At 49.7% G+C, this 11,155-nt stretch overlaps 1 long non-coding RNA gene across 1 annotated transcript; it reads left to right on the forward strand.

Annotated features, from left to right (window-relative positions):
• The first annotated feature begins 994 nt into the window (after positions 1 to 994).
• On the forward strand, positions 995 to 8,256 carry LOC140626314 (uncharacterized). The gene is made up of 3 exons (XR_012025506.1): positions 995 to 1,193; positions 1,319 to 1,541; positions 7,565 to 8,256. It is a non-coding gene; the product is annotated as an uncharacterized lncRNA (long non-coding RNA).
• Positions 8,257 to 11,155: the final 2,899 nt, after the last annotated feature.

Here is an 11,155-nt window from a genome sequence, read left to right on the forward strand (position 1 = left end):
AGACGAGAGCCTTGGAACTGGAAATGTGTTTGGCCACAAGTCTAGATCTGCTCCCATCCCAGCAGTATTATGGCCATTTATCCTCGACCTAGATGTTCCCATTCAAAGGAGAGCGAAGAGCACAGTACATTTTGCAAAACCAATTTGTGAATCTGATAGCTAGCTTATCCCTAATATTTTTGTTTGTTTTTATTTCTAAGAATTCCCCCTAATGTCAAGTACTAGTTGAGAAGGATGCGGTCTAAAGTTCTTCGTTCAGGCCCTTTGGCTACTCATTCTTAGAACTAGAAGTGTTTAGAGCATCAGGGCACCATTACTCTACTCAATTTCTCTCCTTTGACTAAGTGACTGGTTCAAAGCCATTTGCCTTCCAAGAGACAGAGTTGGGATAGAATGTCTCTTGCCTTCCAGAAATGATAACTAATGTTTGCTGGAAATAGATAGGCCTGCCCATTATCAAAGTGGTTAAGAGTGAGGATTCCAGAGTCAGAAGGGCCTAGGTGTGAATCCTGGCTCTGTCAGCATTCGTGAGGCAGTGACATGCCCTTTCTCTTCTTTGAATCCCAAATTTCTCCTTCATGTTGTGGAAACAACGATGATAGCACAAGACAGAGGGTGGGAGATTCACATGACATGATGCAGGTCAGACATTTTACTATGTATGGCTCCTCGCACATGGACCATCTCCAACCTAGAGCAGAAGCAATAATGAAAACACAACCAAGATGCAAACAAACTCCCCTAAACTGGGCTCCCTGTCCTTTTGGCCTGGCAGGACCGGAGACAGTTCTTACTGGTGAAGTATCTTGCTCCTGCATGTCCTTTGGCACGTGCTTATCTTTCTGGGGGAGAACATACCTGCTTATTTCCATCGAGAAAGACTTTCCTCCCCATCAGGCTTTGTCCATACAGAGCTGGTGGCTAGGGGTGGGGACAGTGGGGACTGGGCCCTGGGTGAGATGCCCCACAAGCAAGAGGAGCCTGACAGGTTTGGGCAGCCCGGTGGGAAGCCCAGAGGAGGCATGTCAGGGAGGGCCTGGGAGAGCTGACCCCTCTCTGAACCCCAGCCTGTGCCTGCAGGAGGTAGTACCTCACAGTGGGAGTCATCTCCACCAGTGGGCTCCCTGCCCCTGACACAGGTCAATGGCTCTGAGGAACTGAAAAACTTTGGGAGCAGATCACAGAAGACTCTGGTAAGTTGAGCTGCTGAAGGCTTAGAACATGATTTCGCTTGCATACTGGGAAATAACTATTTGCACGCAAAATTATCCCATTTAATCCCTCAATAACCTTGTGAAATTCTGATGGTGCTTTGCAGATTGGGAGAATGGAGGCCCAGAGAGATTTAGATCACACACTGGAAGTCAAAGACATCAAATTGAAGCCGAAATTGAAAACAAATCTCATCGATTTCAAAGTCTGTCCTGTCCGTGCCCACTGACCCAGCTAAATTTTCCTTGAATACATTTTCCACCGCACTTCCCTCCCCATGTTAGCTCACCGCTGATGGGCTACGACTTCCTGGGCGTGTGAGTGTCTGGGTAAGTAAGCAGGTTCTGAATTCAGGCTGCACCACGCATGCCTATCCTGCCTGCACCATTCACTGGCCTTGAGGCTTTGGGCGAGGGAATGAATTTCTCTGTGCCTCAGTTTCCTTGTCTGTAAAGTGGGGTGTATTTGTCTGGGTTTTTCAGAGAAACAGAACAGATAGGGTGTGTGTGCATGTACACGTACATATATGAACACACACATAATCCTTTTTTTAAATTAATTAATTAATTTAATTTAATTTAATTTTTTTCACACACATAATCCTATTCGTATGTATAGGAATAGAGAGATTTGTTTTAAGGAATTGGTTCGAGTGATGGTAGAGACCGACAGCTCGGAAGTCTGCAGGGCCAGCCAACATGTTGGACACCCAGGCAAAAGCTCACGTTGCAGCCAGAGCTTGAAGGCAGTCTGGAGGCAGAAATCCCTTACTTGGGTGTGTGTGGGGGGGAACCGGTCTTTTTTTTCTCTTAGACCTTCAACTGATTGGATGAGGCCCACCCACATTATAAAGGGTAATCTGCTTTTCTCACCATCTGCTGATTTAAATGCTAGTCTCATCTAAAAAGTACCTGCATAGCCATATCTGGACTGGCGTTTGACCAAAAATCTGGGTGCTGTGACCTAGCTGAGTTGGCATATGGCATATGTGGGAGCCATCGCATAGGGCTACTCAGGTCTACTGCCTAAGTTTGGTACGAGGAATAAATGAGCGGATACATACAAAGAGCTTAGAAGTTGCCCGGCACAGGTAAGTTCCAGCTGAGTATTACCTATTGTTCCTCCCCAGAAGTGGGCATGCTCTCTCCGTCTGGGCGGCTCAGACACGTCAGTGCTGTCATGAGGCCAACGCTGCCGCCACCCGCAGGTTTCACTTCTCTTCCATTTGCTTCTTGTGGCTGCAGTAAAGTCCTTGTGCCTCCTGTGTGTGGTCACCCGCGTCTGGGAGGAGATTTATGTTTCCTGTTTCCCGGGATAAATTAGGATCCTGGGCAGTGCCTCCCGGGCCAGCCTCCGTAAAGGCCCAAGAGGGCAAACACTGCAGGGAAGGGGCGGCTGAGGACGGCCAGCCGCCTGAGATCGCCGGGCAAGAATTCCACCCAGAGAATCTTTGTTGTTGTTTATACTCGTGGCAGGAAGCAAACACATTGCTCTTTAATTTTCCTTGGCAGGGTCTGCGGCGCCGTGTGGCTGCCAGCCTGTCTGCTGGGCCCGAGCTAGGCCCCCACCTCCCCCAGCCTCAGGTGGATGGCCCCCTCCCCGGGCAAGTGCCTTGCCTGGAAAAATGCGACCCCCCCCTCCCCGGAAACCCGGGGCTCTGTTCAAACCTCTGCTCTATCTCTGTGGCCCAGCTGCACCTTCCATGGCCCTTCCCTACCTGACAAAGGGAGATACCTTTGATAGTCAGGCGTGCATTGCGAGCCGCATGCATGCTCCGTTTGGAAACAGGAGAATTTTCATTTTGCTTTGGTTTATGAGGTGGGGGGATTAAAACTGGGACAAATGCAAAAGATCCTGCAGGACAATGGGAAAGGGGGAGCTCTGGGAGGAAGCCGCAGAAAGGGGGTGGGGGCGGGTGGAGGGGAGGAGGAGGTAGGAGGTGGGAGGGGGCCGACAGGACCAGTGAAAGAATAAACTAAGCTTTCATCTTGGAGTCTGATCCGTTTCTGAACCCTGATGGGAAAGGTCATGAATTTTAAAATGTGTCTCTCCAGCCGACAGCTCCAGTCATAAAACCAGCACTCTCTGAAGCTCTAGACGGCGGGCGGCGGGAGACCTGAGACGGAGGGGCCGGCCTGGTGCTGGGCAGGCGGTGCGCCTGCCGGCCTGTTGGAGGCGGTGATCAGGAGGGGGGGGTTGAACATGCTGTCCTGGGCAGGCTTCTGAGGTCAAGTCCTCCTTCCTGCCAGTGTGCGGACGTCTCCAGCACGCCTGGCACCAGCACTTAACTTTCCGAGCAGGCCTCATGGCCCTCACCGGTTGCTTGTGTTGCTGGCAAGTCACATGGCCACCTGCCCTAGTCCTTGTCCACCTGCCGGAGGTTGGAGCCCACCGGGGTGGGAGGTGCGTGGGAGGTAGCACTGGTGCCTTTTTCACCACTGAGGAGGGCGGATCTGAAAGCTGCTGCAAGAGGGGAAGCTGGGTGCCCCTCCCCACCCCTAACCCCCCAAGTCTCAGGGGAGGGTGAGAGTCTGCAGGCTGCAAGTGGGCTACCTGGCTGTGGGAGGGATGTGAAGGCGGCTGTTGTCTTTCCTGGACTGGAATAGGTGATGGTGACCATTGTCCTGGGGCCCTGGCCGGTTGTCAGTGTATCCGACTTGGGGAAAGCTGCGTGCTTTTGAGAAGCGGAGTATTGTTACATCTTAAATAGAAGAGAGGCTCATCTCTCCACCCCCTGGAAAGAACCCTGAGCAAGCAGCCGTGACTTATCTGTTTGCAGATTTGGGGTAGGAAACACTGAGTTTTCTGAAAGCGAGACGTGGTGATGGAAACAAGATTGCAGACATTTCTGGAACCGCAAAGTAGCCAAGACGGGTACCCTGACAGCTTCCAAGAAAGTGGCTCCTTAGCTAAGTGGCTGAGCCCCAGGAAATGGAGGCTTATGGCCTTGGGAAGAGCGCTGATGTGCAAGCCAGTCCTGTAGAGACAGGGGGTGCTTTGGGAGCCCCATGAGAGCCCCCACTTCTCTCAGCTCTGGGTCCTGCCTGGTCCCATCTTTCCACCCCTTGGAAATTGGGAAGCTCCTCTCAGAGGGTAGAGGGGAACCAATCATCTGTGTTTCAGCAATGGGGCTCCTGAGGCTCTCAGTTTTGGGGAGACTCTTCTCAGAGGGTGAGCTGGCCAGAGCAAACTCCTTCTCATTTAAGAAAAAGATGTTTTCACTGGGCCAAAATATACCCGAGGTAAAATTTACCATCTTGACCTTATTTTTAAGTGTACAGTTCGGTGGCATTAAGGATACTCACGATGTAGTGAAACCGAGAACACGATCTCCAGAACTTTTCCATTTTGCAACACTGAAACTCTGTATTCATCAAACAATAACTCCTCTTCCCCTCACCCCCCAGCCCCTGGTGACCACTATTCTATTTTCCATCTCTAAGAATTTGCCTCTTCTAGGTACCCTCCTGTGAGGGAATGGTACAATATCTCCCTCATTTTTGGCAAAGATTATTTTGGAAGCCATCGGTGTACAAAGGCTCCTCAAAGAGAAGCAGCAAATAACAGGCTTTAGCCTGTTTATGGCAGTGCTGGTGACGGGGTCCTCAGAAGCAGGCAGCAATCTGAAGTGGTCAGACAGCAAAGGCAGCCCGGATAGGACCCCCTGAGCCCGGAAAAAGGGTGGGGTGGCCTGGCAGGTGTGTCCAACTGCAGAGAAAGACTATAGCAATAGAAGGAAGCCTTGATCTTAAAGCACAGTGCTTCCCCTGTTCGGATTTCATTGACTGCCAGCAACTTTCTGAAAATCAGACTCTCCACAAAGCCTGCCTGCAGGAGGGAAAACGAGGTAGCACGGGTTTCTCTTTGGTTGGCACTTAACGCTTGTCTTGGCAACAGTGAGGAGTGGTCAGAACGTGAACATAGAGGTCCTTTGTGAATTTGAAAACCAGCTCTTCCATGTACAAGATGCGAGGCCTGGAATGAGATCATGTCCTCACGGGGGTTCCCTACCTACTTGTGAAAACTGGAGGTGAGAGGGATCTCTGTCTCTTAGGATTAGCATGAGGAATAAGGAACATAATATGTCATATGGAAAAGCGCTCTGCCGAATGCCCGGCCTACAGCAAGTGTTTGGCTATCACAGTAATTGTAATAATAATTCATTTTGATGTTACGTATCAGTCTCTTATAAGTTTGGTTAGCATGACCCATTATCCTTAAATCCAAACAACTTTACTTCTTTTTTATTTATTTTTTTATGTTTAAAGATTTTATTTATTTATTTATTCATGAGAGACACAGAGGGAGGCAGAGACACAGGCAGAGGGAGAAGCATGCTCCCTGTGGGGATCCTGATGCGGGACTCGATCCCAGGACCCCAGGATCATGCCCTGAGCTGAAGGCACATGCTAAACCGCTGAGCCACCCAGATGCCCCAAATCCAAACAACTTCAAATTGAGTTTGGGGTATGCAAGCCTGAGGCCCAGGCATTCCTGTGAATTTGCTGGGATGAACCTCACCCTGTGAATCCCGGGAAATCAGTTTCTCCGCCTTCTGACATCTCGACCTCTCCATTCATTTCCCTTCTAAGCATCAGTGGAAATAAAGATTTGGAAAGTGGGAGCTCATCTGTGCAGGAGAAATAGTAACCCACAACCTTATTTTAGTTTGTCATACTGCAAGTGACAGATGGGTGACTTGGTGAGAAGGTGGACGGAACATTTAATGTTGCCCCCAGACAGCCAAATTCACCTGCAGTGGGGCCCACAGCAGAGGTATGGAGTGGGTCTGGTGGAGCCCAGCTGTTTGAGCACACAGGTCTTCCAGGACATATTTCCTGTCTGTCTTCAGGGGCTCTGCTCAAGGTGGTGCCAGCGGCTGTTACGGCTGCTGAGGAGGACCCTGGCAGGGGTCCTCCTGGTTTGAGGAGTCTCCTTCCTGCGGGACATGCGTGTAGCAGGGACTCATACACTCCTATGGGGGTGGCCCCCTTGACGACTCAGACCCATCACCCTCTTGACTCTTGGCTGTTGGCCCACAGGTCCTATTTGCCCAAGCCTGGGGATGAATTCTTTCTCAAAAGTCTGGTCTGCTTTTGCCACCTGGCTTCAGGGTACCCAGAGATTTTTAGTAGCAGCAAATCTCGAATCCAAAGTGCTGTGGTCTCAATCTCTGCCCTCTCAGGTGCACCAGCTAACTGTTCCTGTAGGCGTCACTCAGGCCCCAGGCCCCATTTAGCAATGGGTGTGTCAGGATGGTTAGGGAGCGCCCATCTGCCCACGGATCCCAGTTGGGTAGATTAATGAATGATTATAGAGTACTTTGAAGGTTGGAGGGCTAATTATTTAGCCAGTTTCCTCCCTTCCCCCCAAACCCCTTGACGGCCTTTTGTCTCTTTTCCCTCATGGGGCATCCTTTGAAGTGAATAAGAGAGGATGAACCAGGGGTCAGTTAATAGAGCCAGCCATTCCAGATGGCCGGACCAGAGAGCCCGTCTGGATGCTGCCCCACTGCTGGAGCTGAGCTTTTTCTCGAGATTGGCACCACCGTATAGCTTTCTTTACATCTGAGTTGGCCAAGGTTCCAGAAGACATGGGTTCTCAGGCTCCCAACTGGGCGTAATCAATAGCAGGTCTTTATTTGCTAAGGAGTGGCCTCATGCCCTTGTGTCCAGGTTTGCTCCATGTTCAACAGGAAATCCCTTATCGATTAATTCATTCTCCCTCCTCCCTCTTACTACTTTTTCCCCAGAGCCTGGCTCCCTAGGAAGAACCTAGTAGGTTCTGCTCCCCTTCCTAGATTAGTACCAGATGGGGCAGCATGGGGGGAAACCAGTTCTGAGTGGAGTGGTGGGTTCAGGCTGCCCCATAGAGGGAGGACATCCTATTGCTTCTCTGCTCTATCCCTCTCCCAACACATCAAGATTTTGAAATGAGACATATTTTTTATTATTTTAAAATCTTGAATTGTGTATCCTTTTCTAGTTGGGAGAATCAAGGAGGAAATAAATATTGCCAGTAGTGGGATAGCACTTACATATCCCTTTCCTGAGCCCAAGACCAGGTCTTAGGTGCACCTGTGTACGTATTATGCAAAGAGAAGTTTGGGGGATGAAAAATTCTGAGATAGCGTAAGTCACGCATTCATTCACCTATATTCACCAAGCTTACTGAGAGGCTACTGTGGTTGTAGAGATAGATGGTAGAGATACAAAGAGAAGACGATATTTAGTTCTGAAGGTAGGTTGAGTCTAGTAGGAAAAAAGGAAAAAAAGTTTGAAAATATATAAATATGGCAAATGATACTTTGAGTGATTGTTTTGTATTTTGTTCTATTTTTATGTTCCCTCAGGTCAACAGGTAGATTGGCTCTTCGCCTGTCCTTGCCTCAGGATATTTCCAGGGCAGAAAACAGAAGCTGCTTGAAGTCAAAGGCTTTTGTAAAACTCCTAAGCTCTTTGAAGAAAGGATGCTGGGGTCCCAGGGGTAGAGGGGAGGCCTTTGAGGGCATCGGGAGGACAGAGAGAGATGACTCTAAGAGCCAGAGGCTGGGTGAGAGAGGGCTTTAAGGATGATGTAAGGGAGGGAGACAGAGAGGCCAGGAAATGTAGAAAGATCACAAGCAGACCTTTAGAGGCTGATGAGGCACAGGGGATCCCAGCTTCACCTCGAACTCCCCAAATGAGACCTCGAAGCAGAGGAGTCAGTGGCCCTGGAGATCCATATATATTGGGGCAATAGAGGACTCCAGGGACCAGGAAAAGCTGAGCAGTGAGTGGAAGGGCTCCCCAGTGGTCTGGTGATGGAGGAGGGCCTGATCATTGTCCAACCCTCCAGAGCAGGTGGGCTCAGTAATGACTGTGCTGAAATTTCTGCCACCCCAGCAGGACCGGTGTCCAGAATGGGACTAACATGCTTAAAATAAAAATATTCTGCACATACTGGAGTAGTAGACTTTGATGCTAAACCCAACACAATCAAAAGTGGGGGTTGGAGATACCCAGAGAAGTCAAATCCAGGGATCCCTGGGTGGCTCAGTGGTTTAGTGCCTGCCTTTGGTCCAGGGCCTGATCCTGGAGTCCTGGGATCGAGTCCCACATCGGGCTCCCTGCATGGAGCCTGCTTCTTCCTCTGCCTGTGTCTCTGCCTCTCTCTCTCTCTGTATCTCTCATGAATAAATAATAAAATCTTTTAAAAAAAGAAGAAGTCAAATCCGTAGAGACAGAAGGTAGAATGGTGGTTGCCAGGCACTGGGGCAAAGGGACCTGGGGAGTTGTTGTTCGATGGATACAGACTTTCTATTTTGCAAAGTGAAAAGTTCCAGAGAGTGCTTGCACAACAATGTGAATGTATTTAACACTGTGAAACTGTACAGTAAAAATAATTAAGATGGAGATGCCATCTCACACACATGGCTATTATTAAAAAGATCAAAGGTAACAAGTGTTGGCAAGGGCATGGGGGAAGAGGGCACCCTTACACGTGGTGGGAATGTAAATTGGTGCAACCATTCAGGAAAACAGTATGGAAGTTCCTCCATAAAAATAGAACTACCCTATATGATCCAGCAGGCTCTCTTCTGCGTATAAACCCAAAGGATATGAAATCAGTGCCTTGAAGAGATACCTGTGTTCCGATGTTCACTGCAGCATTATTTGCAATAGCCAAGATGTGGGAACAATCCAAGTGTCCATTGATGATTTTTTTTTAATTTTTTTTTAATTTTTATTTATTTATGATAGTCACAGAGAGAGAGAGAGAGGCAGAGACACAGGCAGAGGGAGAAGCAGGCTCCATGCACCGGGCCCGATGTGGGATTCGATCCCGGGTCTCCAGGATCGCACCCTGGGCCAAAGGCAGGCGCCAAACCGCTGCGCCACCCAGGGATCCCTCCATTGATGATTGAATGGATAACTTAGATGTGGTATATATATACCAATATATATAAATATATATATATTATATGGATATTTGCTAAGAGAATAGATTTCAGGTGTTCTTACCACACGTACAAAAAAGATAACTATGTGAGGAGCTGGACTGTAGTCATCATTTCACTCTGTATATTCAATCATCCCATTGTATGCCTCAAATCTATACAATTCTTATTTAAAAATGAAATAAAAATGGTTGAGGCGGTTAATTTTATGTTGTATGTGTTTTACTACAATTTAAAAAAATATGGGGTTGACCCAAAGAGTGCCAGGGGTAAAGATGGAGGTAGATGGAAGTCAGCTTGTGAGGAGCCAGGGAAGCCCATCACAGGCAAGGGCCAAGTGTCTGAGATGTGAAGATATGTGACAAGAAAAGAGGTGGAGGGAAACGCACACACACACACAAACACACAAACACACAGAACCCTGGAGGGGAGAGTGGAGCACCCTGGGACAGAGGATGCAGAGCTGTGGAGTTTAGAATGCATGGCAGTGTGGGGGTCTGGGGGGAGGAATTGGCCTAGTTTGGGGTTTATCTTGTAGGTGATGGGAGCCATTGAGAGTTCTTGGCCTGGGGAGTGGGAGTGACGTAATCAGATCAGGGCTCTGGAAAGATGACCCCGGTTGCCATGTGGAGACTGGAGGTGAGCTTGGAGGCAGGACCCCATCTGCATCCCTGCTTCATTCCTTTCCCTGTGGCTGCAGAAAAGGGGCAGCTCCTGCTGGTCCCAGGAGCCCCCACTCTCCCAGCCACCCTGGAGACAGTGAGAGGACACAGGGCAGAGGAAGAGCGGTAAACAACGATAGCTCTGGGTTGCGAAAGGGTGTGTATAATTGGCCTGGGAAAATCTGCAGGGGCGGGGACTTGGGCCCTGGAGGCTGTGCAGTCCAGGCAAAGAGCAATCTGGTTGATTTTCGAGGGACTTTGGAGGGAGAGGGCAAAAATGCTGAGGGGAGATTTTTGGAGAGAAACGCTGCCTGCTATGTGGGGTGAATCATCCCTGCTCACCCCCCCATGAAATCTTTGGTTAAATCATTGCCCCCTTCCATGCTTGTGGTGTTCACCCCCTCCCCCCGCTTCCCCTCTCCCTCCTCCACCCCTCCCTTCTTCTCCTGTCACTGATGGAAGTGGAGTATCTGCCTACAGATGGCTCAAGGTGAAGTCAGAGGCTGAGTAATCCAAGCCCATGCCGCATCCCCTCATTCACGCTGTTCCTGACGCCTGGGATGACCTTTCCCTCTGCCTCTGCCAGGCAAAATCCAACCCACTCATCTTTCAAGTGTCCTCGCTTCTGTGGCAATTTCTGTGCCGCCTCCCCTCTTCTGACTCCTAGGCGGAATCGCAATTAATCACCACCTTGAATTCCCACAGAGCTTCTCGCATCCTCCTGTCATCATGCATCTCTCACCTTCTTTGGGGGATGGGGCCTGGGCCCTAATTCATCTAGGTTGTCCTCTCTCCTGCCCTGCAGGAGCGCAGAGCCCCACCTGTAGCAGGTGCTCGGGGCCTCGTGTGGAACAAGCGAGCGAATGAAAGGATGGGCTGACGGAGGCCGGATTAGGCAGGAGAGGACAAGACTCCCCAAGAAGAAAATGAGGTAAAGAATGAGGAGCTGGAGCAGAGAGATGGAGTTAAATGATAACCTTCCTGGAAACACCCCTCAGAGAAATGTGATTTACATAATTAAAATCCAAATAACTAGGAGGATGGATGGGGAGCCAGTTAGTAGGTAGAATGTAGAGACGGGAAGCGTGGAGCCCAAGACAACATCGAGAATGGGGGTTAGAGACACATTTGAGCTAGAGTCATCAAAGCCCGAAGTTGGAGGTGGGAGACATAGAGCAGGAACAGGGTAGACTCAGGGTAGAGGCAGAGGTGGTAGTGGGGGATGAGGGTGGAAAGAGGGAAGAATCGCATTAGTACAGGATGCTGGGGTGTGTGTGGGGGGGAGAGAAACAGAATCCATGCCCTCAACTCAACGTCAGGACCAGCGGGGTGATCGCTTGTA

The sequence above is a fragment of the Canis lupus genome, chromosome 37, assembly GCF_048164855.1.
Source record: "Canis lupus baileyi chromosome 37, mCanLup2.hap1, whole genome shotgun sequence".
Lineage (NCBI taxonomy): Eukaryota > Metazoa > Chordata > Mammalia > Carnivora > Canidae > Canis > Canis lupus.